This window comes from Trichomycterus rosablanca, chromosome 12, assembly GCF_030014385.1.
Source record: "Trichomycterus rosablanca isolate fTriRos1 chromosome 12, fTriRos1.hap1, whole genome shotgun sequence".
Classification (NCBI taxonomy): domain Eukaryota; kingdom Metazoa; phylum Chordata; class Actinopteri; order Siluriformes; family Trichomycteridae; genus Trichomycterus; species Trichomycterus rosablanca.
This window is the reverse complement of record NC_085999.1, coordinates 22,606,450-22,634,038: the sequence shown is the minus strand read 5'-3', so window position 1 is coordinate 22,634,038 and position 27,589 is coordinate 22,606,450.

Genomic DNA, 27,589 nt, shown 5'->3' with positions numbered 1-27,589 from the left:
AAGTACATTTTTAAAATACAAAGGAAACCAATGATCTGCAAAAATCCTGTCAAAATAACTGTATGTCGAATTGGGGAGATCTCTCATCTAAAAAAAGAAAAAAGACTCAGACCAGCCTCCAATCAAAGACGAGGGAAAATTGCAAAATCACTAAGTCAAGGAATCAGTCAAGTGTTCTACAAAAGATTAAGCACAACACCTGTTGAAGAAATCCTGGCAGGAAACTTTACCAGAAGCCTAAACAGAAATATCTTGAAATGTATTTCTTCTGAGGTCAAGAAATCTACTACACTACATGACAATATTTTTCTTGAAATGCATCTTACACAAACTATCCTACGAGAGTGTGACTTACACTTTTACAGTATACCAGGATATGTACAACACTTTCAGGTTGATCCTTTTGGTGTGCACCTGTATACTGAAAAAGGGATCGGAATACTGGTACAACATCTGCGAAAGAATTCACCAGTGACCTTGTTTTTGGATGCAACCGGAGGTGTTGTTTCCAAAATCCCTGCTCAAAAGCGACGTGTATTGTACTATTCGCTGACTTTGCCAGGCCAAGGACGAAACTTTCCACCACTACCGATTTGTGAAATGCTCACCAATGAGCATTCTGTTCCACCAATTACCTTCTGGTTAATGCAGTTCCTTTTGAAACTGTCTACATTTAGCAAATTGAGGGTCCAACAAGTGGAGACTGACTTTAGTTGGGCATTGATGCAAGGGGTGCTTTTGGCATTTAATAAAGAAAATGTCACTGCATACCTTGAAAGGTGTTACACAGTCTGTCAGAGACGAAAGACTTGGGCTCACATTAAAAACTTTACAGTGTTACATCTCTGCTCAGCACATATAATCAAAGCTCTGGCACAAGGCGTTGGCAAACAAACCAGTGACAAAGGATTGAAAGACTTTTGTACGTACGCTCTGGCAAGACTACAGAACACTCACTGTATGGATGATGCATGTGACATTTTTCAATCGTTGTGTACTGTGCTGTTACACAAGAACAAGAATGATGATGTTCTCAGAAACACTGCAAGACTTGAAGATCTTATTGCCACAGCCAAAATATGTGACCTTGAGAGGATTTCAGATGACAGAGCAGCTGAAATCGACCAGGATGAAGGATTGCAGAGATTTTCGAAAACCATTGTGGGAAGTTCACCCTTCTCTGCTTGTTTCAGGCGTATTTCTGATTCTGTTAAGTTAAAGATGAATACAGAGGAAGAGTCACCAGATAACAATCCATACTACTGTCCAGGCGTCATCAAGGTACTCTTCGAAAATTATCTTTCAATATTTCCTCTATGGAGTGGAATTATGTTGGGGAATCTTAGGAGATACGCTTCTGACACAACAGAAAACACTGACGACATTTTTTCCAAAAAAACAAGAGAGACTAATTGCCATGTTGAGGCATGGTTTGGTATAGTCAAACATAACATCCTAAACAAAAAGAAAGGATTGCATCCAGGACAGTTTGTGAGAAAAATGCACAGTTCTCTTCAGGGCAGGTACACTGAGCACATTGTCAACCACAGTTTCCCTGATGGCCTTCTTGTAAAACCACTTAAATTACAAGACATCAGCCTGTCTCAGGAAATGTGGGCCAAACGTCAGGAGACAAACAGGACAGAGGTTTCTCAGTCAAAATTTTACAGTCTGCCAAAAGCTGTACCTGGTCCATTTGGACTTCCTGAGTTTAAAGCCCCACAATTTACTAAATGGCGAGGTAAGTAAATACAAATAGTTAAAAGTAATCTTGTTGTGTTCTTTGATTTTTTTTTTTATACACAGCTGAATAATTTTTTACAGTGTGCACACACCTTTCTGATGTTTTAATAAAATATAAATTATATTTTGTTTAAATAGTATTTAAATAATTGTACATCAAAATATTATGATAATTAATAAAAATATTACATTTCAGACAATTGAATGTTTTATACGTGCAACGATGAATGCCAATGTCACTGCTGGCCGAATCTACCAGTTTAACCATTACATCATGGGCGTGATTCTCTTTGATCAAAGAGAACAAATGGCACGTCAGGGTTTAAAAAATTTAAGTACAGTGTGTTTGTGTTGGGGGGGGGGGGGGGGGCTGAGTGTGTGTGTGTGTGTGTGTTTGGGGGTCGGGAAGGGAAGGGGGGTTTGAGTATGAGTGTAAATGTACTAATTGTTTTGCTTTTTGATTATTTCTTTTAACAGGTCAACTTTGATGCATTTGATGGAGCAGTTGGCTTTGTCAATGTAAATAACAGTCACTGGAAGTTTGTGGTGGGTAATTATACATTAGTATTGTATTTAAAGTGCTAACCAATTAACTTATAATATAGATAGATAGATAGACAGATAGATAGATAGATAGATAGATAGATAGATAGATAGATAGATAGATAGATAGATAGATAGATAGATAGATACTTTATTGATACTAAAGAAAATGAAAGAACATGCAGAGTGCAAATATGTCAATACTTCACAGTGGAAAACAGAAAATACAAGTATATTTCACATACATATTACAGAATAACTTAGAAAAACCTTACCCATTAAATTATTATTTGCTGTGCTTAAAATATTTTAGATTTTTATGTTATTGTTGTGATGTGTGGGACTGTGTACACTTTATGATACATATGTATTCTATTTTTGTATTGTCTCATGGGCTGATCTGGATTGGCAGTATCTTCATGCCCTAACTACTCAGATATTTGTAGTTGACCCTGCCAACAACCAACCTGATATGGAGGACTCCATGGATGCAGCACAGAAATTCAGGTAGTTTCATTTTTGTAAAAAAAAAAAAAGAAAAAAAAAAAGTATAATAAATAGTTAAACCTTAAAAAGTAGTTAAATAAAAATAAAGTAATATATATTTTTTTTACCACTCAGGACATATTTCAGAACTCGCTTTAACAAGCTTGGGAAAAAAGACTGGCTGAACATAAAATGGAAACCCAGCAGAATCCACCACACAGTTCAGAAAGACAGCACAAGTTGTGGAGTTTTTGTCATGCAGGTGAGACATAACATTTTGGTTGGTAAAAATATCTATTAAATACAAGATCAAGGCCTTGAGGCTACTGCACAGCAATGTTCAAGCCGAAGTTTTAAATGTTGCAAAGTAAGAATGCTTTCAAAACAGAAGTGTTAATGGTAAATTTTTGTCAATTAACAAAAGTGAATACTCATCATCTGTATATGTATGATCATTGACTGAAACAGAATAAACAGTTGGCCAAAAATGTATCTACAAAATTATAGATTTCAATAGGCCACAACTCTGGTTGTGTGCCATATGTTAAAATTATTCACAAAATAAATTCAAAAGTATGTAAAGACAAGATAAATGTATGTATGTAAAAGAAGTAATTTTTGATATGTTTATGCACGCACACACACACACACACACACACACACACACATATATATATATACATACATATTTATTAATTTTTTTAATACAGATGGCTAAAGAAACGATTGAGAAATTTCCAGATATTCCAGAGCAATTCAACATTGACCCTAAAAGAAGCAACATTGCACGTCTCAGAAAGGAAATGGCACAAGAAATTATTGTTTCATCTGGTAAGTCTTATTTAAAAAGAAATTTATGCCTAAACGCTGAGATTTAGTAAGTGATTGTAAAAAATTTTTTTATCAGACTCCAAAGACAATTACTGTTCTTTCTGTGGTTTATGGACTCTTTCTACTATGGAACAAAGAAGTAAAGACATTGTCTGGGTAAGCAGTACCTCATAAAAATGTTATGACTGTAATTTACCATTACAATCTTATTTAAATAAATGAATAAGTATGTTGTTTTTAAAGAAGTGACATCTGTTTTATTAAATAAAATTACATTTGTGACACCTTAGGTGCAATGTGAAAAATGCATGAGGTGGTATCATGCAGGGTGCATGGGAATAAAAAACGAAGATCTTCCTGACAAGGACACATCCTGGCTCTGTGACCTTTGTAAAAAATAAAAACTTGTGTGGCATTTGTACAGAAATGTTACTGTAACCTTGTATATATTTAATTTTCTTATTTATTCTTTTTGTGATTGGAATGCTGTTATTTTAATCTGTTGTTAATTTGTAATGACTGTAATGTGCAACATTTATTGTTATTACTTATAATTTATTAGTATTTTTTTTTTCAATTCTTCTTAGAATTGCAAACTTGCTAAACAATTAAAGCACAACATTTTTTTGATAATTTTTTTTTTTTTATGTAATAAATTCTATTTAAAACACACTAAACGTTCTGGCATTTGTGTGAGTGTATTATTAGCAAAAAACACTGAGATTTAAAGGTGTATTGTAAGTAGTATGTAGTTCATCCCAGTAGGTAACTAGTGGAACCTAATACATTTTATATATCATAATATGAAAAACAATTTTATGACCTCATACTATACTCATAAAATGAAAAAATTTATTTATTGCATTTATTATAAGTAGTAAAAGTGACTACATTTTCAGCCTTTAGCAGACACTTTATCAAAAGCGACTTACCGAACTGTTACACTACACAGTTTGAACAATTTAAGGTTAAGGGCCTTGCTCAATGGTCAAACATCAGCCACCTGGCAGTGGTGGGGCTTAAACAAGCAACCCTCTGATCACTGGTCCAGTACTTTAACCACTAGGCTACAGCTGGCCTAGTTAAGTACTACAACTTACTACAATATTCGTCTTTTAAAAATTTGCATTTCTCGATTTTTGTTAATTTTCCAAATATTTTGATTTGTTACTGTATCCATGCAGTGGGACTTTTAATTTGTATTGTGGTTGTAGTTAGTAGTACAGGTGACTAGTTAACTACTACAACCTTTGTCTTATCAAAATTTGCGTTTCACGATTTTTGTTAATTTTTATAAAACTTTGATTCATTTCTGTACCCTTGATGGGGGACTTTTATTTTGTATTGTGGTTGTAGTAACTAGCACAGGTAACTAGTTAACTACTACAACCTTTGTCTTATCAAAATTTGCGTTTCACGATTTTTGTAAATTTTTATAAAACTTTGATTCATTACTGTACCCTTGCTGAGGGACTTTTAATTTGAAACGTGGTTGTAGTAACTAGCACAGGTGACTAGTTAACTACTACAATCTTTGTCTTATCAAAATTTGCGTTTCACGATTTTTGTTAATTTTTTTAAAACTTTGATTCATTACGGTACCCTTGCTGAGGGACTTTTAATTTGAAACGTGGTTGTAGTAAGTAGTGCAGGTCACTAGTTAACTACTACAACCTTTGTCTTATCAAAATTTGCGTTTCACGATTTTTGTTAATTTTTATAAAACTTTGATTCATTACTGTACCCTTGCTGAGGGACTTTTAATTTGAAACGTGGTTGTAGTAACTAGCACAGGTGACTAGTTAACTACTACAATCTTTGTCTCATCAAAATTTGCGTTTCACGATTTTTGTTAATTTTTTTAAAACTTTGATTCATTAAGGTACCCTTGCTGAGGGACTTTTAATTTGAAACGTGGTTGTAGTAAGTAGTGCATGTCACTAGTTAACTACTACAACCTTTGTCTTATCAAAATTTGCGTTTCACGATTTTTGTTAATTTTTTTAAAACTTTGATTCATTACGGTACCCTTGCTGAGGGACTTTTAATTTGAAACGTGGTTGTAGTAAGTAGTGCAGGTCACTAGTTAACTACTACAACCTTTGTCTTATCAAAATTTGCGTTTCACGATTTTTGTTAATTTTTATAAAACTTTGATTCATTTCTGTACCCTTGCTGGGCGACTTTTAATTTGAAACGTGGTTGTAGTAACTAGCACAGGTGACTAGTTAACTACTACCACCTTTGTCTTATCAAAATTTGCGTTTCACGATTTTTGTAAATTTTTATGAAACTTTGATTCATTACTGTACCCTTGCTGAGGGACTTTTAATTTAAAACCTGGTTGTAGTAACTAGCACAGGTAACTAGTTAACTACTACAATCTTTGTCTTATCAAAATTTGCGTTTCACGATTTTTGTTAATTTTTATAAAACTTTGATTCATTACTGTACCATTGCTGGGCGACTTTTAATTTGAAACGTGGTTGTAGTAACTAGCACAGGTGACTAGTTAACTACTACAACCTTTGTCTTATCAAAATTTGCGTTTCACGATTTTTGTAAATTTTTATGAAACTTTGATTCATTTCTGTACCCTTGCTGGGCGACTTTTAATTTGAAACGTGGTTGTAGTAAGTAGTGCAGGTCACTAGTTAACTACTACAACCTTTGTCTTATCAAAATTTGCGTTTCACGATTTTTGTTAATTTTTATAAAACTTTGATTCATTTCTGTACCCTTGCTGGGCGACTTTTAATTTGAAACGTGGTTGTAGTAACTAGCACAGGTGACTAGTTAACTACTACAACCTTTGTCTTATCAAAATTTGCGTTTCACGATTTTTGTTAATTTTTATAAAACTTTGACTCATTACTGTACCCTTGCTGAGGGACTTTTAATTTGAAACGTGGTTGTAGTAAGTAGTGCAGGTCACTAGTTAACTACTACAACCTTTGTCTTATAAAAATTTGCGTTTCACGATTTTTGTTAATTTTTATAAAACTTTGACTCATTACTGTACCCTTGCTGAGGGACTTTTAATTTGAAACGTGGTTGTAGTAAGTAGTGCAGGTCACTAGTTAACTACTACAACCTTTGTCTTATCAAAATTTGCGTTTCACGATTTTTGTTAATTTTTATAAAACTTTGATTCATTACTGTACCCATGTTGGGAGACTTTTAATTTGTACTGTGGTTGTAGTAACTAGCACAGGTAACTAGTTAACTACTACAACCTTTGTCTTATCAAAATTTGCGTTTTACGATTTTTGTAATTTTTTTTTTACATTTTTGATTCGTTACTGTACTCATGCTGTGGGACTTATAATTTTTAATGTGGTTGTAGTAACTAGTACAGGTGACTAGTTAACTACTACAATCCTCATCATATTAAAATTTGCGTTCCTCAATTTTTGTTCATTTTTTAATATTTTGATTCATTACTGTACCTATACTGTGGAGCTTTTAACTTGTATTGTGGTTGTAGTAACTAGTACAGGGGACTAGTTAACTACTAAAACCTTTGTCTTTTCACAGATGTGCGTTTCTCGATTATTGTTAAAAAAAAATATTTTTTGATTACGTATTATGCTGTGGGACTTTTAATTAATATTGTGGTTGTAGTAACTAGTACAGGTGACTAGTTAACTACTACAACCTTTGTCTTTTTTAAATGTGTGTTTCTTGATTTTTTTTTAAATTTTTTAAAAACTTTTGTAATGCACCCAAACTGGGGGACTTTTAATTAATATTGTGGTTGTAGTAACTAGTACAGGTGACTAGTTAACTACTACAACCTTTGTCTTTTTTAAATGTGTGTTTCTTGATTTAGTTTAAATTTTTTTTAAAACTTTTGTAATGCACCCAAACTGGGGGACTTTTAATTATTATTGTGGCTGTATTAACTAGTACAGGAGACTAGTTAAGTATTTCAACCTCAAAATGTGCGTTTCTCGCTGTTTACTGTAAGCATACTGTAGGATTTAATACAGGTGTATTAGATGGTACACGCCACTGGGTAATTACTACACCTCGGAACTTTATAGACGCTCCCTTAGCACTTCCTTAGCATTTCAGCGCGGATGCACCTCACATTTACCAAATAACGTTAAATAAAAATTAACAGAAAAACCTTTTTAAACAAAATTAATTGTAGTTTGTTCCTTGTTTACTGAGGTATCAGGTCGTGCAATTAATTAGTTTTTGGATGTTTATTAGCCGAGAACGAGCCGAAAGAAAGTCGAATGTCAGGCGAATGTCCAATATAAAACTAACTTTACCACGGTGGCAAACCGAGACAGCTAGTTAAACCAAACCGTTAGCTTACACTAAACTCTAGCTGCCTTCCCGCACTTTTTATTCAAGCCAGTTGCCCAAATGCACACATATCCACGATTTTCCTTTCCCGTGATTCGTAGCTGAAGCCGGTTTTTGACTTCCGGTTACAGTGTTTACGTTCTGAACGACAGAAGTAGTGGTCATTCGTAACTGGTTTTTTTTAACAAACATGGCCAAAAGCACTCGGTGGTTGAATAGTAAGTGTAGAGCGACTGTCTATTTATGCATTTTGTTAGACGAGTGCACTGTTGTACCCTTATTCCCTCCTCTCGGTGTGTTGTTGGAGCGCACTCTGCTCACTCGCATGTCCGTGTCTCTGCAAGCTGATACTCCGAACAATAAAGCAGTTTTGTTTTAGTTAAAACTGAGTCATTTCTTAATTCCTAGCACTTGACAGTAAGGACATTTTAAGAAGCTGTGGTGACCGTGTTCTGACAGTGCTCCACGTCTACAGAGTGGGTAGATGACATGAGGTTAGCTATATTGATATAAGTGAACCATTTCGTCTTTTCCGAAGCTGTAGACGGTGAGGAGCTACAGAACTATAAAAGCACAGAGGCTTACATGCGTAGGAATTGCTGAAGGTAAACATCAGGCGTGGGTAATGCTGAGGGAAAGTGGAGTAGTGGAGACGGTGGGTTACTCGTGCATTGCAGGGTTAGCGAAGTTGTGGAAGGTAGGGATGAGCCGAGGAACATTCTAATAGCTGTGAAACACTGGAAATAATAAACAATGTATCACGACTGATTTGTTGATTGTTTTTACTTCTACAACAGTGTATACTGTACTTGGTTCATGAGTGGATGTAAAGCAGGAAAGGGGAGCTGAAGAGACAGAATAAAACGCGTTGCGTTGTTTAATTTACTAAAACAATGAACTGGGAACAACAAACAGGGTATTTACACCCGTTCAGTATTCACTTGCACAAGCCGTGTCTGTCTGGGTGTCCGGATTTAAATGTTATTTGTCCAATTTCTGCAACGCTCTCTAAAATTTTGGACTATACAAAGTGAAACTGCATTATACGATATTATACATCTTTTATTATTATTTAATTAATAAATATTATATTATTGATATAATTAATATGATTATTATTATATTATTATGGAATGTAAAGCGTAAGGCGCAGCGCACCGACAATGTTTACAAATCCGCTGCTGTTAAAAGCTCGTACTTTCCAATAACAGCTTCAATTTCTTTGAGTTGTTGTGGCACTCGAGAGCAACACACGTCGAGCCCGAGCTCATATTTGAACCATGCAGTCCTTACCAAAAGTAGTTTAATAATGTTGTAGTTAGTACTACAGCAAATCTAACGCGACCGGAAACGAAAAACCGGCAAACGGAAATAGGGAGGTGTCATGGCAGCCCCCATTGTGTTGCCAGGAAAATCGTGGATATACCAATGTGAGTTTAAAGCAAATAATAATAACTCAAAATCCAAATATGTCACACACTACAGATGTAATCGATCATTTATGACTTGTTTGGAATTTAAATTCTACATCCAGGTCTTAATATATGGTCAACATGGTTTATTACACAGTATCAGTTTATCTGAATTATAAAAATGAATAAACTTTCCCTTACACCTTCTGTTTAAAATGGCAAGCTGCAGTTTTCAGTTTAACTGTAAAGTTTATTGAGTAGTTTGAGGATATAAATTAAGACCTGGACATGTTCTGTTTATTTTTACAGAGATAATACTCTTAAAAAGATTTTAGGGGTTCTTTAGTAAATAAATACATTGATTCTATATACAGCCATGAAAACTCAAACAACCATTTACATGATTAAATAGTTTTTTGCATGCTCAAATTGTGCTTCAGATTGATGAGAATGTGTTGTGTATGGTTCTATAGCACCAAAAGGGTTCTTCTATTGTTATAAGCTTGAGATCGCAACAATAGCAGAACACTTTTTGGTGCTTACCATACACAACACATTCTGCATCAGTCTGAAGAACCTTTTCATCATACAAAGAGCCATTTAGGCATGCACATGGTTCTTTGAGTGTTCATGGTTCTATATACAACTAATGTCTTTACTAAAGAACCTGTCAAGAACCATCTTTTTAAAAGTGTGGGTGACAATTGATTCCTATTGTTTAACAATCTTAGCCTAGCAGCTCCAGTTTTAACTAAAGAAAAACAATTTGGACTCCAAACATGTCTTGACTGATCTGGGTGAACTCGCTGAACTATTCCTATAATGGTTTGATGTGTGCAGTTTACTTATTTCATTATGTTTGTAGTTCATATGACTTAATCACGGTATCCTATATGTGTTCTGATAATGAATTTTCTGTTTTACAGGTTTTGTTTGAATTAATTGAAGTTTCTAACAGTTCTCCAGTCCCATGTGGAATTTGCACAACATGTGAAGAAACACAGAAAAGGAACCAATCTAGTCGCTAAACTTTGCTGTGAGCTTTGTACTTTTTCTACTCCAAGCAACATCAAACAATATGTGATTCATTTAAAAAGACACTTGAGAAATAGAGAAACTGTGAATTACCCCTTTGTGGAGTGCTCTTTTAAATCTAATGTTTCACCCTTTAGATTCTCATGTGGATTAAATTGTGTTCAATATTTTGTTGCATTTAAGTAAAGCTTCTGCACTCAAACTTTCTCTCATACACATACACCGATCAGCCATAACATTAAAACTACCTCCTTGTTTTTACACTCACTATTTTATCAGCTCCACTTACCATATAGAAGCACTTTGTAGTTCTACAATTACTGACTGTAGTGCATTTGTCTCTCTGCATACTTTGTTACCCCCTTTCATGCTGTTATTCAATGATCAGGACCCCCACAGAGCAGGTATTATTTAGGTTATTTATGAGAGGATCTGACACAGCAGTGCTGCTGGAGTTTTTAAACACCTCACTGTCACTGCTGGACTGAGAATAGTCCACCAACCAAAAATATCCAGCCAACAGCGCCCCGTGTGCAGCGTCCTGTGACCACTGATGAAGGTCTAGAAGATGTTTAACTCAAACAGCAGAAATAGATGAGCGATCGTCTCTGACTTTACATCTACAAGGTGGACCAACTAGGTAGGAGTGTCTAATAGAGTGGACAGTGAGTGGACACGGTATTTAAAAACTCCAGCAGCGCTGCTGGGTCTGATCCACTCATACCAGCACAACACACACTAACACACCACCACCATGTCAGTGTCACTGCAGTGCTGAGAATGATCCACCACCTAAATAATTAATACCTGCTCTGTGGGGGTCCTGACCATTGAAGAACAGGGTGAAAGGGGGCTAACAAAGCATGCAGAGAAACAGACTACAGCCAGTAATTGTAGAACTACAACATGCTTCTATATGGTAAGTGGAGCTGATAACATGGACAGTGAGTGTAGAAACAAGGAGGTGGTTTTAATGTTATGGCTGATCGGTGTATGCATGCATTATTATGTAGTGAGTTGCTCTTGCTGAAATGTGTTTCATATTTTATTAAATTTATCATATTTAATTAAATTTCCTAATGTTTTGGTTTGTTTTAACATGTCACTTTTAATAATTTATTTTTGTACTTTCTTTGTTAACATCTAATTACACTGAAATGTGGTGTTGAATTCAACTGTTCATCCAAAAATTCACAATTTAAAACTCTAAATAATTTTACATTATCTTAACTTAAAAACTAATGTCAAGACTGATTTTAACTTAAATATGTAGGTTGAAGCCAATGATTAGGACAAGTGAACAAAACTCATAATGTTTTGTCATCTGTATTTTAAACTTTCATTTCTACGTTGAAACAAGCATTACATAGTCATATCAACCTGAAGACCGGAATCCAAAGCAAAACTAGACTTAAAGTAATGAGTTGAAGTAAATAGTAATTATAATTTGATTCTACTTGAAACTTTAAGGCAGCTTTTTAACTTAAGTTTTTGAGTTAAAGCTGATAAAATTTTTTAGTGTAGTCTGTGTATTTTGCCTAGGTTCCTAGCCCGTATTCTTAGTTTATGTTCATAGTTTATGTTCTTAGTTTGTGTTTAGCTCATGTTCCTAGTCTGTGTGTAGCTTATGTTCCTAGTTCTTGTTATAGTTTAGTCTAGTTTAGTCTTGTTCAGTGGTATTAGTCTTGTTTATTCTTGTTTAGTTATGTTTAGACCTTGTTTAGCTGTGTTTAGTCTTTGTTTAGTTAATTTAGCGTTAAGCCTAGTTTAGCCTGTTTATGTTTGTCCCGTCTTTTGTTATTAATAAACCTTTAGTTTCGTGTACATCGCTGCGTGTGTGTCCACCCTCTGTCTTTGTCTCAGCCTTAGCCCCCCCGTGACAACATTTAAGTCATAGATATATCCCAATAACCTAAAACCACTGAATTTTGGCAGAATTAATTTACAGCAAAACTCAAGAGAGTTTAACAAAATGTGTGGCACTTTTAGCCCTTTAATTGTCTGCTCAACCATTAGTTTAAATAAAAATATTTGGGTAAAAATAAGCTGTATTTAAATAATCTTGTTTAGGCCAGATCGGCATGTATTAAACTAAAAAAAAAATATTGGTATTCCTTTTTTTAAGAAAACACCATTTCTAACTTAAGTTAAAAACTAGAAAAAGCAAAGAAATAATCTTTTAAACATTATTTTCTTGTTGAGACTTAAAGGATTAAAGACGTGCATTTTCCTGAGCACTATGAATGTTTCCTCTGCCGGTGTAATACAGAAGTTATATGAAGAAATACGTATTTGTCGGCAGGTGAGTTTTTGAAAATGATGAATGTCCATAATGGACATGTTCTACAGCAGAGGTTGAAGACGTGGGAGGTCAGCCTGTCAGTGCTCAGACCATACGCCGCACACTGCATCAACTCGGTCTGCATGGTCGTCATCCCAGAAGGAAGCTGACGCACAAGAAAGCCAGCAAACAGTTTGCTGAAAACAAGCAGTCAAAGAACATGGATTACTGGAATGCCCTGTGGTCTGACGAGACCAAGATAAACTTGTTTGGCTCAGATGGTGTCCAGCATGTGTCCAGTGGTCCAGCATCCAGTGGGGCCAATAAGTATTTAGTCAGCCACTGATTGTGCAAGTTTTTTGAGAAAAAATAATCCAGGAAATCACATTGTAGGATTTTTAAAGAATTTATTTGTAAATTATGGTGGAAAATAAGTATTTGGTCAATAACAAAAGTTCAACTCAATACTTTGTAACATAACCTTTGTTGGCAATGACAGAGGTCAAACGTTTCCTGTAAGTCTTCACCAGGTTTGCACACACTGTAGCTGGTATTTTGGCCCATTCCTCCATGCAGATCTCCTCTAGAGCAGTGATGTTTTGGGGCTGTCGCTGGGCAACACGGACTTTCAACTCCCTCCACAAATTTTCTATGGGGTTGAGGTCTGGAGACTGGCTAGGCCACTCCAGGACCTTGAAATGCTTTTTACGGAGCCACTCCTTCGTTGCCCGAGCAGTGTGTTTGGGATCATTGTCATGCTGGAAGACCCAGCCACGTTCCAATGCTCTCACTGATGGAAGGAGGTTTTGGCTTAAAATCTCACGATACATGGCCCCATTCATTCTTCCTTTAACACGGATCAGTCGTCCTGTCCCCTTTGCAGAAAAACAGCCCCAAAGCATGATGTTTCCACCCCCATGCTTCACAGTATGTATGTGTTCTTGGGATGCAACTCAGCATTCTTCTTCCTCCAAACACGACGAGTTGAGTTTTTACCAAAAAGTTCCATTTTGGTTTCATCTGACCACATGATATTCTCCCAATCCTCTTCTGGATCATCCATATGCTCTCTGGCAAACTTCAGACGGGCCTGGACATGTACTGGCTTAAGCAGGGGGACACGCCTGGCACTGCAGGATTTGAGTCCCTCTCTGCGTAGTGTGTTACTGATGGTAGCCTTTGTTACTTTGGTCCCAGCTCTCTGCAGGTCATTCATCAGGTCCCTCCGTGTAGTTCTGGGATTTTTGCTCACCGTTCTCATGATCATTTTGACCCCATGGGATGAGATCTTGCGTGGGGCCCCAGATCGAGGGAGATTATCAATGGTCTTGTATGTCTTCCATTTTCTTACAATTGCTCCCACAGTTGATTTATTCACACCAACCTGCTTGCCTATTGTAGATTCACTCTTCCCAGCCTGGTGCAGGTCTACAATTTTCTTCCTGGTGTCCTTCGACAGCTCTTTGGTCTTGGCCATGGTTGAGTTTGGAGTCTGACTGTTTGAGGCTGTGGACAGGTGTCTTTTATACAGATAATGAGGTCAAACAGGTGCCATTAATACAGGTAACGAGTGGAGGACAGAAGAGCTTCTTAAAGAAGAAGTTACAGGTCTGTGAGAGCCAGAAATCTTGCTTGTGTGTGGGTGACCAAATACTTATTTTCCATCATAATTTACAAATAAATTCTTTAAAAATCCTACAATGTGATTTCCTGGATTTTTTTTTTCTCATTTTGTCTCTCATAGTTGAAGTGTACCTATGATGAAAATTACAGACCTCTCTCATCTTTCTAAGTAGGAGAACTTGCACAATCAGTGGCTAAATACTTTTTGGCCCCACTGTAGACATGGTTTGACAATTTCAGTAAACTGACTATAAACCAGGCATTGTCTTCAAACTTAACTGTGTTTACTGTTGCATTTTGATGCTTAATCACAGTCTTTTTGATGTACAAACTTGATGAATGCTGTATATACATTTATGCAAGTTTAGCATCAGATTTTTATTATCGTTTGCCATAAGGACCATCAGGGATGTTCAAAGCTATTTATTTATGGTTGGTTTGGTAGAATTTTATAGTTATACACGAAAGCTACTAAAGATTTTCATACAGTCCAGTGAAAAACTACTATGAATTATATTTTTTCTAAAGTTATCATTACATACAATTTTAAAGAAAAATCTTGTGCAATGCCTAAATTACTCATGTCAAATGTAATTTGTTGTGTCACAACCAAATTAGCAGCAACCAAATTCTTATAACTGAAGATTATTCTTTTTTTTTGCTGTGGAAGAATCTTGTCTCTGCCTTACAGAACTGCTTCTGTACAGGGTAAATAGGGTGTAAGTCAAGACCAAGATCAAGTTGAAGCTTTATTTTCTTTTAAAGCACTCAAAGGTAGACTTTGAAAAGGTTTTATTGCTTAACCAATTTGCACTTAGCTAGACACTTATCCCTGTATATAAAATATTCAAGATTCATGAGTTTTATTGTCATGTGCACAGAAGAAACAGCAGTTACCCTGTACAACAAGATATATAAATAATATGTAATAGCAAGCGCACATGCCACAATTTCATTTCACGCTGGGAATGTCTTACGTGCTTAAGCTCCCTAATCCTTGTCTGCAGGTTTGAGTAAAGAGATGAGCATGCTTTCTCCTGCAGTGTTGTCTTGGCAGCTATATTATTTTGAACGCTGTTTGTCCCATGAGAGTGATGAAGATTATGTTGCCTTCTCTTCACACTAGATCCGCTCAACAAAGGAATTTCACCTGTACTACATCCACCAAGCTGTAGTGTGGTGAAAATTCCCATATTCTGTTTATTTAGTGCCGTAATCCCTGGGTGTAGTTAAGATTACAGATTAAGTCAATTGTCAGAGTAATTCCATATTTCATTCATGGTGTTGGTACTTAACAGCTTGTCCTACAAATTTAAATTGCATAAAATTGCATAAAAAAATTACCCAGATTAACTTAAATTAGAATATGGGTCGAGACTTTACAAATGCTCTTTAGTGAGTTGCTGGCAATAACATAAGACGGGAGTCTCAAAGATAATACTGCAGTTTTTAACTGATCTGTAAGTAAACTCAAAATAAATCAACAAATCATCTTACTATTTTAAAAATATATATTTTTAAAATGCTGCTCATACACAGTGCAATTCAAAATTCATATTAGTTTAAGAATTAAGAGTGCACTCTATTTGTTAATGCCAGCTAATATAAGTCTTCTTTAACACCAAAGCAGCTGAACATGTGCTTGCCTTATCTTTGGTTAACAGAGGCAGAGCATCTTATCTAAAATGCTATATGGTGATAACGGATAAACAGTCGATTTTAATAAGCAGAAATATCTTGGAGTCAATCTTAGCCCTAGGGACATTTGTTAAAAAAATTATCCATTGCTTCTGTTGTTAATGACAGCATTGATATAATGATTTGCACACCGGAAAATACCTGCTGGATTTAGGGTTAGAATAATGAGAGACAAGTCATGAGGTGCCAGCTTACAGATTTATCTGTACATTGCATAGACATGTCAGATTTCTTTAGATTATCAAACAGGGAATTTGAATGGATAGAAAGAGTATTACTACCTTGGCTTATTTATAATTTTTTTTGTAGCTTTTATAGGTTTACTTTTATCGTTGCCACACTATTAAAACCACTAACAGGTGAAGTGAATGAGATTATCTTGTTACAATAGCACCTGCCAGAGGGTGGGATATATTTGGCAACAAGAGAACAGTCAGTTCTTAAAGTTGATGTGTTGGAAGCAGGTAAAATGGGCAAGTGTAGGGATCTAAGAGACTTTCACAAGGGCTAAATTGGAAAAGACAACTGGCTTAGGAGCTGGTGATAGGCACACAAGACTTATTGATGTGCGTGAAGAGCAAAGGCTGGCTCCTCTGGTCCAATCTCATACAAAAGCCACTGTTGCACAAATTATTGAAAAAGTTAATGCTGGCTATTATGAAAAGATGTCAGAACACAAAGTGCATTGTAACTTACTGCACTGGGGTTGTACAGCTGCAGAATGCCCCCCTCTCCATCACTAAGCCCCTAAACCGGAACTGGAACATGGAGCAATAGAAGAAAGAGGACTTTTGTGAATGACCAGGTGCATGTGCATTGATTACCCGAGAAAGACATAGCACCAGGATTATACTAAAACAGGGATTATAATATTAATACTAAATAAGCTAAACACAGAATTCTGAAGCTGTTTGTAGAATCTGTAAAACAATAAAGCGGGAAAGTAAGGGCTCATTGTAAAATGCAATCCTATGCATCGACTGGCAGGTTGTTGATGATTGTTTTGTGGTTTTGGAATTTGGGTGATTGGATGCAGTTTAAGCTGAAAGCCCGTAATCTTCAATCCCTCAGACGGCACTGCATCAAGAAGCGCCTCTCAACAAAAGCTGATATAACCATACGGGCAAGGGATTACTTTGGCAAACCTTTGTCAAGCACTACAATACGAAAATACATGCACAAATGCCACTTAAAACTTTACTGTGCAAAAAAGAAGCCTTATGTTAACCATGTCCAGAAGCGGTATCGATTGCTCTGGGTTTGAAGGCATCTAGGATGGACCATCACACAGTGAAAAAGTGTGTTGTGGTCAGATGAATCAGCATTCCAGGTCTTTTTTGGAAAAAATTAAAGCTGTGTGCTCCGGTCCATCCAGACTGTTATCAGCAACAAGTCCAAAAGCCAGGGTCTGTCATGGTATGGGGCGGTGTCAGTGCCCTTGGCAAAGATAATTTTCACTTCTGTGATGGCAGCATTAATGCAGAAAAGTACATTGAGATCTTAGAGCAACATGTGCTGCCTTCAAGACGTCATCTTTTCCAGGGAAGTCCATGCATTTTATAACAAGACAATGCTAAACCACATGCTGCACACATTACAAAGGCATGGCTGTGGAAGAAGAGGGTATGGGTACTGGACTGCAGTCCTGACCTGTCCCCAATAGAGAATGTGTGGAGAACTTTAAAAGGAAAAATGCGACAACGACGACCTCGTACTGTTGCACATCTTAGGATGTGTTTGCAGGAAGAATGGGCCAAAATAAAAGCTGAAACACTAAATCGCTTGGTATCCTCGGTGCCAAAACGTCTTTTAAGTGTGGTGAAAAGGAATGACATTACAAAGTGGTAAATGCTTTACTTTCCCAACTTTTTTTGGAATTTTTTTGTGTTGCAATGTTGGCAACCCTAATTGGAGCAGCTAGCGATCTCGTCAACATGACTACCATTACCTCAGGATCTCCTGCACCTAAAATAAAATGCTGATGATGACTGAATTAAATTGTTAGTGTGAAGGCTTTACTTAATTTTATGATTAATGGTAAAGCTGGTCTCTCTCCATGTTCAAAGTTATTTGTGAAGGCAAACTGACAGATGACTTAAGATGTTAATTATTTAAGCTTTAATTTACCCATTGAACGGGTCACCTTGGCCATCATCGCAACAATTGTCCCCCCTAAGAGATTTAGCAGGAGCCGTCACTAGCCAGGAAACATTGGAAAGGTGTTAACCCTGAGGAAGAGTAAACGAGTGAGTTTTGGTCATATTCTGTCTGCTGTATTAATTTCACCCATTCATCCAATCTCTTGATTTAACCCAGGGGTGGGTAATTAAATTTTCCAAGGGGCCACATAAGAAACTGGGACTGGGCCTGGGCCAAACCAATAGGGTGAACTTAATTCTGCTCAATATTAATTTTATCTCTTTATAAAAAGCAGTAAATTGTACATTTCTGATAATCTGTTACTGTTTAGATGTTACAATCAGAAAATGAGAGTAAAAACATCAACATTATTTCACTATTTAATCAACTAATTTCTCAAAAACAAATGTGAACAAAATGTGCAGGTTTTTAAACTTTACACAAAGTTCTTTTGCTATTTTGTGTGGAGTCTAATGACCTCATTTGCTGTTTTTCAGTCCTTTGTTATTGTTGGATATTCTTTTTAAAATCACAAAGCTGGTCCTGGACTGCTTCAGTTCTGGATTTGTTAAACTTTATAAAAAAGTCCTTGTTGCTTTTGCAGTTTAGTTAGCGAAGCTTCTACTTTACTACTTCTACTAGCTTCTGCTTTACTACTTGATCACTTGGTACTACCTGTACCACAATTTACACATAGTACTGTTTTTATTTGCACAGCTTTAAATTGCACAATGTCTGTAACTGCACCTTTAGGCTCCCCCCTTTTTAGTTTTTGTTCTGTTAGATGTTTAACATTCTTATTTTTTTTTTAAATTATTATATTCTATTTTCTTTTTTATATATTTTTTAGATTTTACATCTTAATTTTTATTCTGTCCTACCTCATTGTAATGTCCTTGTGTGATGTTTGTAATAATTGTAATTGCTGCTGCTACACCACAATTTCCCTTCGGGGATCAATAAAGTAAATTAATCAAAAATCAAATCAATTCAGGTGTGACGCTCCGCATTGTTCAAGTTCTTGTATTTTTCTGTGTGTTTAGTACCGTAATGGTGATTTAAACCCTAAATTGGGATCCTTAAACAAATTAACTTGTGACTTCAATAAATAAATACTTCAAAAGCTCATGTCTTGTTAAAAACTCTACCATCTCTATCAATCACACTCGGTTCTGTTCGCTGACACATTACGGTGAAGCTGGATACACTTGCATACACGTAAATCAAAACTTACGGAAATGTAAAGAAATAGCGCTCCCATCAAAATAAAAACAATCTTGTTATATGGCATGTGTGATGTACATTTACATGGCTCGTTGGCCGGATGTGGCCCTCGGGCCGTACAATGCCCAGGTCTGATTTAACCTCTTTATCTGCCTAAGGTAAGACTAACATTGACCCTGAACTGGGGCCCTCAGTCTGAGACAATATCCAAGAGTGCAATATCTACGTATGCAGTACAAAGTCTAGCGCGGGGGATAAGACAGCAGCCTTTAAAGAACTCATCTATTACTACTGAAATAGTTGTGTTACCATGGGATTCAGTAAGGTCTGTCAAAAAGTCCACTGAGAGGTGTGTCCAGGTTCCTGCTGGGAGTTTTTGGACACCTTGGATTGGGCACACTTGGGACAGGAAGTAAAATTTTGTTTCACATCAGTATTCCTCAGCTCAGCTCGCAGTAACGAGCCACCAGTTTTTGGCTAGTTCTCACAACACCATGGTGACTCATGGCTTAAGAACAGTGCACCCAGGAAATCAACTTCCTCTGAAAGGTCTTGGGGGTTGCTTGATTTCTGAAACAGTGAAGGAACGGTTATTTCATCTCGAATAGAATAGAATCTTTATTGTCACTATACACAGGTACAATGAAATTTTGTATGGCATCTCTCCAACACATGTAGTAGCAGCAGTATAGAAAAATCACAAAAAATTATTTACACTCTTAAAAAATGTTAAAAAAAATTTCATTCTGCATAAGTAATATACATGTGTATTTAAAAATATCAAATATTGTATGTGTGCAAATGCTGCATAGTCTGCATGTGAACCATAGTGTGTGTGTATGTGTGTGTGTGCATGTTTGCAGTCTTTCTCAGTCCTGTGGTGTGTTCTTTTTCTGGATGGGGAGGGGTGTGATAGAGGCCACGGCTCTGGGAAAGAAGTTGTTCCTCAGCCTGTTTGTTCATGTTCTTATAGTCCTAAATCGCTTGTCTAAAGGTAGCAGTTGAAACAGTGTGTGTCTGGGGTGTGTAGTGTCTTTAATGATGCTGCTAGCCTTCTTCTTCAGTCAGCTAGCATACAACGCGTTCAAGTTCGAGAGCTCTGTGCCAATAATGCGCTGAGCTGTTTTCACCACCTGATGCAGATCTTTACGCTCAGCAGTGGTGCAGCTCAAATACCACACTGTGGCATTGCTGGTCAGAATGCTTTCTATGGTGCTCCTGTAGAAGTTCACCATTAGGTCCTGTGGAGGTTTGGCCTTTTTTAACTTTCTGAGAAAGAAAAGTCTACATCTGCAACAAAGTAGGGTGAAATCTCAACTGATATAGAGAAAAAAACTCACCTAAGCTATGCCTGTTAATGTTTTTTGAGACAACCAGATCTGTAATACACCTTTTCACAGCAGTACAGACACAATCCTCGTCTCATACAACAGTCCTTTAATCATTGAACATCTTAGACTGATTCAGATCCATGGATTCTGAACTATGGGATTGACTATGGTAATAGAGTTGTGTAGGTCTTTTGGTGAGTCTGCGAGCATGCATAAATTTATCCAACCTGATTGATAGGGCAGTGAGCTGGACGGTGGAAAGGGAATTATATCTGCAAGCCATTTTTGACCCTGCCTATAAGCAGTGATAAGTGCAGCCTGGTTTCATCCATGTGTGGCTAGAGAGCAGAATGTGAGGGCATAGTCAGATGTGTGTTTGTATCCTTCTCGCACATTAAGTATTTCTTCACCTGCCTTCCTTCTCCCAGTAGGGTAGTCAAAAACTGTCTGAAACTCTTTTCTCGAGGAGTTTATAGGTCCCTGTTGCTACTCCTTGCTGTTCCCGTAATGCTGTCTACCACTGTTGGACTCTACCTGTTAGCTACGAAATTTAGAATGACAACTTGTTGGATTCAGTGAGAACGTTAGTAGTGTTATGGGAGATAAATAGAGAAGAAGTTTGTAGCAGAAAACCTGAGCATCCCTTTGGGATCCCATTGTACATATCAGGTTAAACCTACAAGGAAGTGGACTGAACAACAGGGAGTCAACTCACCTCACTCTGTTCAGCAGGGGGAGCATATTGGGATTTGGTCAGTCTGAGAGTAATGGTTGTCAGTAACTGCATAATTCTGGTATTTTTTGCTTCTGTAGCTGGTTAATCTGTTGTAGCTGTGCTTCAAAATGCTCTCCTGGCTAACCGTCTATCCATCTGTGTTTGCTGGAGTGTCCGCAACATTTACTGTTTCAGGGCAAAGCATTCTGTAAAACACACACACAAAAAAATGAACAAATACCAACCAGGAAGAAGTTACCTTCCACAAATTACTGCTTATAACTGGGAAACTGGAATAAAAAAAAATACTAGACTAATTAGACTAACCACTACACTGTAAAAAATTTATTGTAAAATTTACAGTAAGTTATTGGCAAAAAAGTTGCCAATAAAGTATTGTAAAATAACAGTAAATTACTACGGATTTGAATTACAATGAATTATTGTTTTATTGGAATGGTAATTTACTGTAAATTATTTACAGTTGACTACCACTTTTTTACAGCAAGTGTCATTAAGAATAAATAAATTATAATACTGTAAAATATATACAAAAATTGGCTGTAATTTTTTATTATTACAGTATATACCTGGCAACTCGGTTGCCAATTAAAGACTGTAAAATATTAACTGATATTGTACAGGAAAATTACAGCTACTATCTGTTATCTCACTTTATTAGAGCTCTAGAAATGTTTTTGACAAATTACTATATGAATTATGCACATTTACAAATAACAAACCATACAACAGCTTATGTTTCATGAAGCATTTTTAATATCAAAATAATATATGCAATATGTGCTTAATTTATTGCCAGATTCTAACAGAATCAATAAAAAAAACAATATAAAATATATTGATTTAAATATCTGGCAGTAACAAGAAAAGCTATGTTGAATGTTACAGACTTTTAAGTTTACCAATAGCATTTGGAAAAATTCTAACTTTAAATGTAATCATTTTATACATCATCTAAATAACTTTAGTCTGGATCAGTGGTCAACAACCCTGATCCTAGATATACCTTTCTGTGTTTAAATTCAATGGACATCTAATGAATCCTGACTGTAGATACAGACAGGAACTGAAAGGCAGAACTCCAGGAACAGGATTGGTGTTCACTAGTCTGGACCCTAGATAAAGGCTGGCATTATCTAAAACCAGTTACATTAAACATTGACAATGTGTCTTATACAAAAGTGTTGACCCCCCCTTGCTTAAATAACATTTTGTATATTTGTATCAGTAAGTTAAATTAATTAAATTTTTCTGCAGACCAGTAAAAAAATACATGTAAATACAATACAAATACTATAACATTAAAACCACCTCCTTGTTTCTACACTCACTGTCCATTTTATCAGCTCCACTTACCATATAGAAGCACTTTGTAGTTCTGCAATTACTGACGATAGTCCATCTGTTTCTCTACATACTTTTTAGCCCACTTTCACCCTGTTCTTCAATGGTGAAGACCAACAGAGGACCCCCACAGAGCAGGTATTATTTAGGTGGTGGATCATTCTCAGCACTGCAGTGACACTGACATGGTGGTGGTGTGTTAGTGTGTGTTGTGCTGGTATGAGCGGATCAGACACAACAGTGCTGCTGGAGTTTTTAAATACTGTGTCCACTTACCGTCCACTCTATTAGACACTCCTACCTAGTTGGTCCACCTTGTAGTCAGAAATTATCGCTCATCTATTGCTGCTGTTTGAGTTGGTCATCTTCCAGCAGTGACAGTGAGGTGTTTAAAAACTCCAGCAGCGCCGCTGTGTCTGATCCAGTCATACCAGCACAACACACACTAACACACCACCACCATGTCAGTATCACTGCACTGCTGGGAATGATCCACCACCCAAATAATACCTGCTCTGTGGTGGTCCTGGGAGAGTCCTGACCATGAAAGGAGCTAATAAAGCATGGAGAGAAACAGGTGGACTACAAGTCAGTAATTGTAGAACTACAATATAGAAGTGCTTCTATATGGTAAGTGGAGCTGATAAAATGGACAGTGTGTGTAAAATAATATATAAAATATATAATTTTACATAAGAAACAAACTGGCATAGAATAAGCACACACTGGACTGAACTACTTTTGTAAAGCTCCATATACATTTTTAAAATGCATATAAAATGTAGGCCACAAAAACAAGTGTAACTCCAAACTTACTTAACACACAGTCATTCTACATTCTAAAACCCTAAACACAGCATGGAAAACAGATAACTTTTGTGTAGGCCTATCTCTGCAGTGGTCACAACATTTTCATTAAACTTACATGGATAGCCAGTCAAAATCCATTAGTTTTCTTAGAAGACTGCAAACATTAGCATTCATTGAATGTGTCTTTTTCTCCACTACTTTGCCACTTTTCTGCTGATCACCTTTTCAGCAGAGTTCTTGGAGCCAGTGTTTGAGTTAATCCCCACGAAGCACCTGGAAATATCACACAAAAAGATGTTATAATGCAGACTTTTAATGCTAATTTAAAGTTACTTACATCTATACTTTGTAGCCTTACAAAAAAGTTAAATATTTTAAAAAAGGTATAAAAATCTAAACAATTTTAGTTTCTGCTCAGAGATTTGTTTCACAGAAATGCATTCTAGATTACTACCAATGATCTTGATATGCAATACACAATTTTTATAATTATGATTGAAACATTGCTCTGTGGTACTATGTATTAGGTTTTGTTTAAAATTAATTAACCGATCTGTGAATAGTGAGAGCTGTATTTCACAGTTTATCCATGCATAAAAACCATAATTTACCTTTGAATTCGAGAGTGCATAAGGCTTCCTCTTGGTATTCCAGGTTGAAATTATAGAATGAGTCAAACAAAGCTGCCAGGCCTGCTGCAAAGTTGGAGTGTGAAGACATGACCACCTGATCCTCAATACTAATCATCCACTTCACTGAAGTCATTATTTCACCTTAAATTAATAAACATTTATGCATATTAATACCTTTAATAAGACCAAGCAAATATTTAAAGGAAAACAACCAGATCTGAGCCCTATTTTCTAATAATTTTGGATTCATATTTTTAGAGACAAAAATAATAAATTCATTGTTGAGTTGAATCAACAATACTGCTAGAGAATGTTACAAAACATCAAAATAAACCACTTTTTACCACAGACCGGTTTATAAAGTTATTATCAGTTCAAAATGGAAGTTTGACGTTTTAAATAAACACTGAATCAACTAATAATTTTTGTAAAAATATTAACCCAAAACAATGAGAAAATAGGGCCCAGTTTAAAATTTTTTTTCCCTTTATGCCAAAATAATACATTAGTTCACTACCTTGAAAAATCAGTCTTGGAGAGTCTGGCAAAGAAAGTGGCCATTGTGGCCATGTCCTAAAACACAGGATATATATACATATAAACTTAAATTATTGACACAGTTTGAGATTCATTCTGGAATAAATACAAGCAGTCTTAGAATTAGAGTTTAAGCTTATGAGTATTAATTTGATTTGCTTTTACTAAGTGAAGATATATGTATCTTACATCAACTTCAAAAATCAGTCCATCAGACTTCTCCTTAAAGTATGCCATTAGCAGAAGAACAATGCATGGTACCAGTATAGTAGCAGTAGTAGTCAGGTGGATTTGGTGCATTTTATGCACTTTCAGGTGCTGGGTAAAGGCAAGAAGAGTATTACATTCGTTTTCACACAACTTGCAAATGTATATTGCTGATTTCAAGTCTAAAATGAATATTTAAACTAAAGGAATGCAGTCCTTTGAACTTAGCAAAATAGTAAATAAGTATAGTCAGTATAGAGCTACTTATTTAGCGTAGCCAGTCTTTCAAAACACAAACGATAGCATTAAGATTTATACGTTCTTTAACCTGCACGATTTCGCTGAACAGCTATCTTACCATCATCATGGACCAAGCTGTTCTCTTTGCTGGAACAAGTTTCTACAAACACTATAGACTTTTTTCAGCCCACGCCGCTGCTCACCCTCAACAGTAGAACATTGGCACATACTAGGATCATCTGGACCTTAAATTATATTGCCACATCTCTATGCAGCTGCCCATCTCATCTTGCCTTTTCCTGTCCTATGTCATCCTTCCATGTAGCATCCACCTACTGCCCCTCACACCCTCCTCACAAATCTAGACCACAGCTAAGGGGCACCCACTATATTCCATAGGCAACCAAATGATCTGTAACAACATCAACACCGAGGCATGCTTCTCATTATCGTGCAAGGTCCCCCACTCTTGACCTTCCAGGAAGAATAAACTATCTTTGACCTGTCAGTTTTACATGGCACCTCCGAGCTATCCATAAACAGTCTAGTGCCAAGCTAAGAATTCTTACTCAATTATCCAACTATCAATCCCGCCATTTTACTCATTAAACAAGTAGGGACACCACCTCATCCTCTCCCTCCACCCAGACACTTGGCACCTATTCGGAATATGCCAAAAAAAACCAAATATTACTTTGTTGTACACCTCACTGTAGTATGCAAAAGAAGCCCCAAAATCTATGACACACTAGCAGTAGCTCTAAGCTGGATCATCCTCAACATGCACAGACTGCCGTTAGTCCTCCATCTCCTCAATGACTTCCTTACTACCAATCAATGCCATCTTTCCTCTCCCCCACCTGTGGACTTTTTACACTGACATCAGCATACAACCATCTCAGCATTCCTCTCTCCCTAGAGTAAACAAAAGGCCCTTCTAAGAATCTTCAGTTCCTAGGCATCCACCTAGGTATCAAATTATTCCAAACCTTGCTCCCCAACGACATACTAGATCACATCACACTGTACAATTTAATTGACAAGTCTCACAACAAGGACGCTCCTTCATCTCCCATCTCAGTAGCTTATTCTTATCCGAGACGGGACCCAACTGTATAAGACAATCTATCTCAGTGAAGCCTCTTCCACAGAACTAAAGTTTGGCCTCAACCTTCTTTTAAAACTTGGAATTTAATCTCCTTATTTTACCAGGAAGCCATTTCAGCGCCTGAGAACATCCAGTGATTCATAGACACTGCACCTTCCAGTTGCTTTGGCGATTACTATGCTGGCCACTGATTTGCTTCCTGTTGGATAAATTTACCACCCTAAAAAATAACTCCTAAAGCTTCGGGGAGATCTACTCCAGCATCATAGCCTTCTTCATCTGTGGGCATGAATGGTCAGGCAAGGCATTCTAATCCACTCAGATAATTTAGCCACAGTTCAAAGGATCATAGGCATCAACTTTATCACCAAACTCCTAAAAGGATCCCACCCTCACATGTGCTAACCACCACCAAATCTCTCTCCTTATAAAAGGGCAAGCCATAGCCTAGTGGTTAGGTACTGGACTAGTAATCAGAAGGTCACTGGTTCAAGCCCCATTACTGCCAGAATGTTGCTGTTGGGCTGCTGTTGGGCCCTTGAGCAAGGCCCTTAACCCCAGTTGCTCAGACTGTATACTGTAACTTTAATGTAATTTACTTTGGATAAAGGCATCTGCTAAATGCTGAAAATGTAAATAAAAGGAATACAAAGGACAGTCACCCTCCCATTACTTTAGACTATCTTCTAGACTGCCTCCACACTATAAGACTGGAGACATGCCCTGAGTATAAACATGCACTTATAAAAGCTAAAGCTTTATATTATTCTCCCTTAATAGAGAATAATAAAAATAATCCTAGATTCCTTTTTGATACAGTATCCAAACTTACTAAAAATGTCAATGAAACTGAATGTAAAATACCAATTGATTGTACCAGCAATGATTTTTTACAATTCTCACATATGTAACCAAATTGTTCAAATGTGCTGTTATTAAACTTCTGATTAAAAAACCTAATCTCGATCCACACGTTCTGTCTAATTATAGGCCAATTTCTAACCTTCCTTTTGTGTCTAAGATTCTAAAAAAACAGTTTCTAAACAGTTATGTTCTTATTTGCATGATAACAGTATTCATGAAAATTTTCAATCAGGATTTATACCCAACCATAGTACTGAAACTGCATTAATTAAGGTAGTTAATGATTTATTAATGTCCTCTGATAATGGGTTGGTCTCTTTTCTTGTTCTGTTAGATCTTAGTGCAGCATTTGATACTGTAGATCATAACATTTTACTGGATAGGCTAAAAATACAGTAGGTGTTAAAGAACTCACACTCTCATGGTTTAAATCCTACACTGTAAAAAA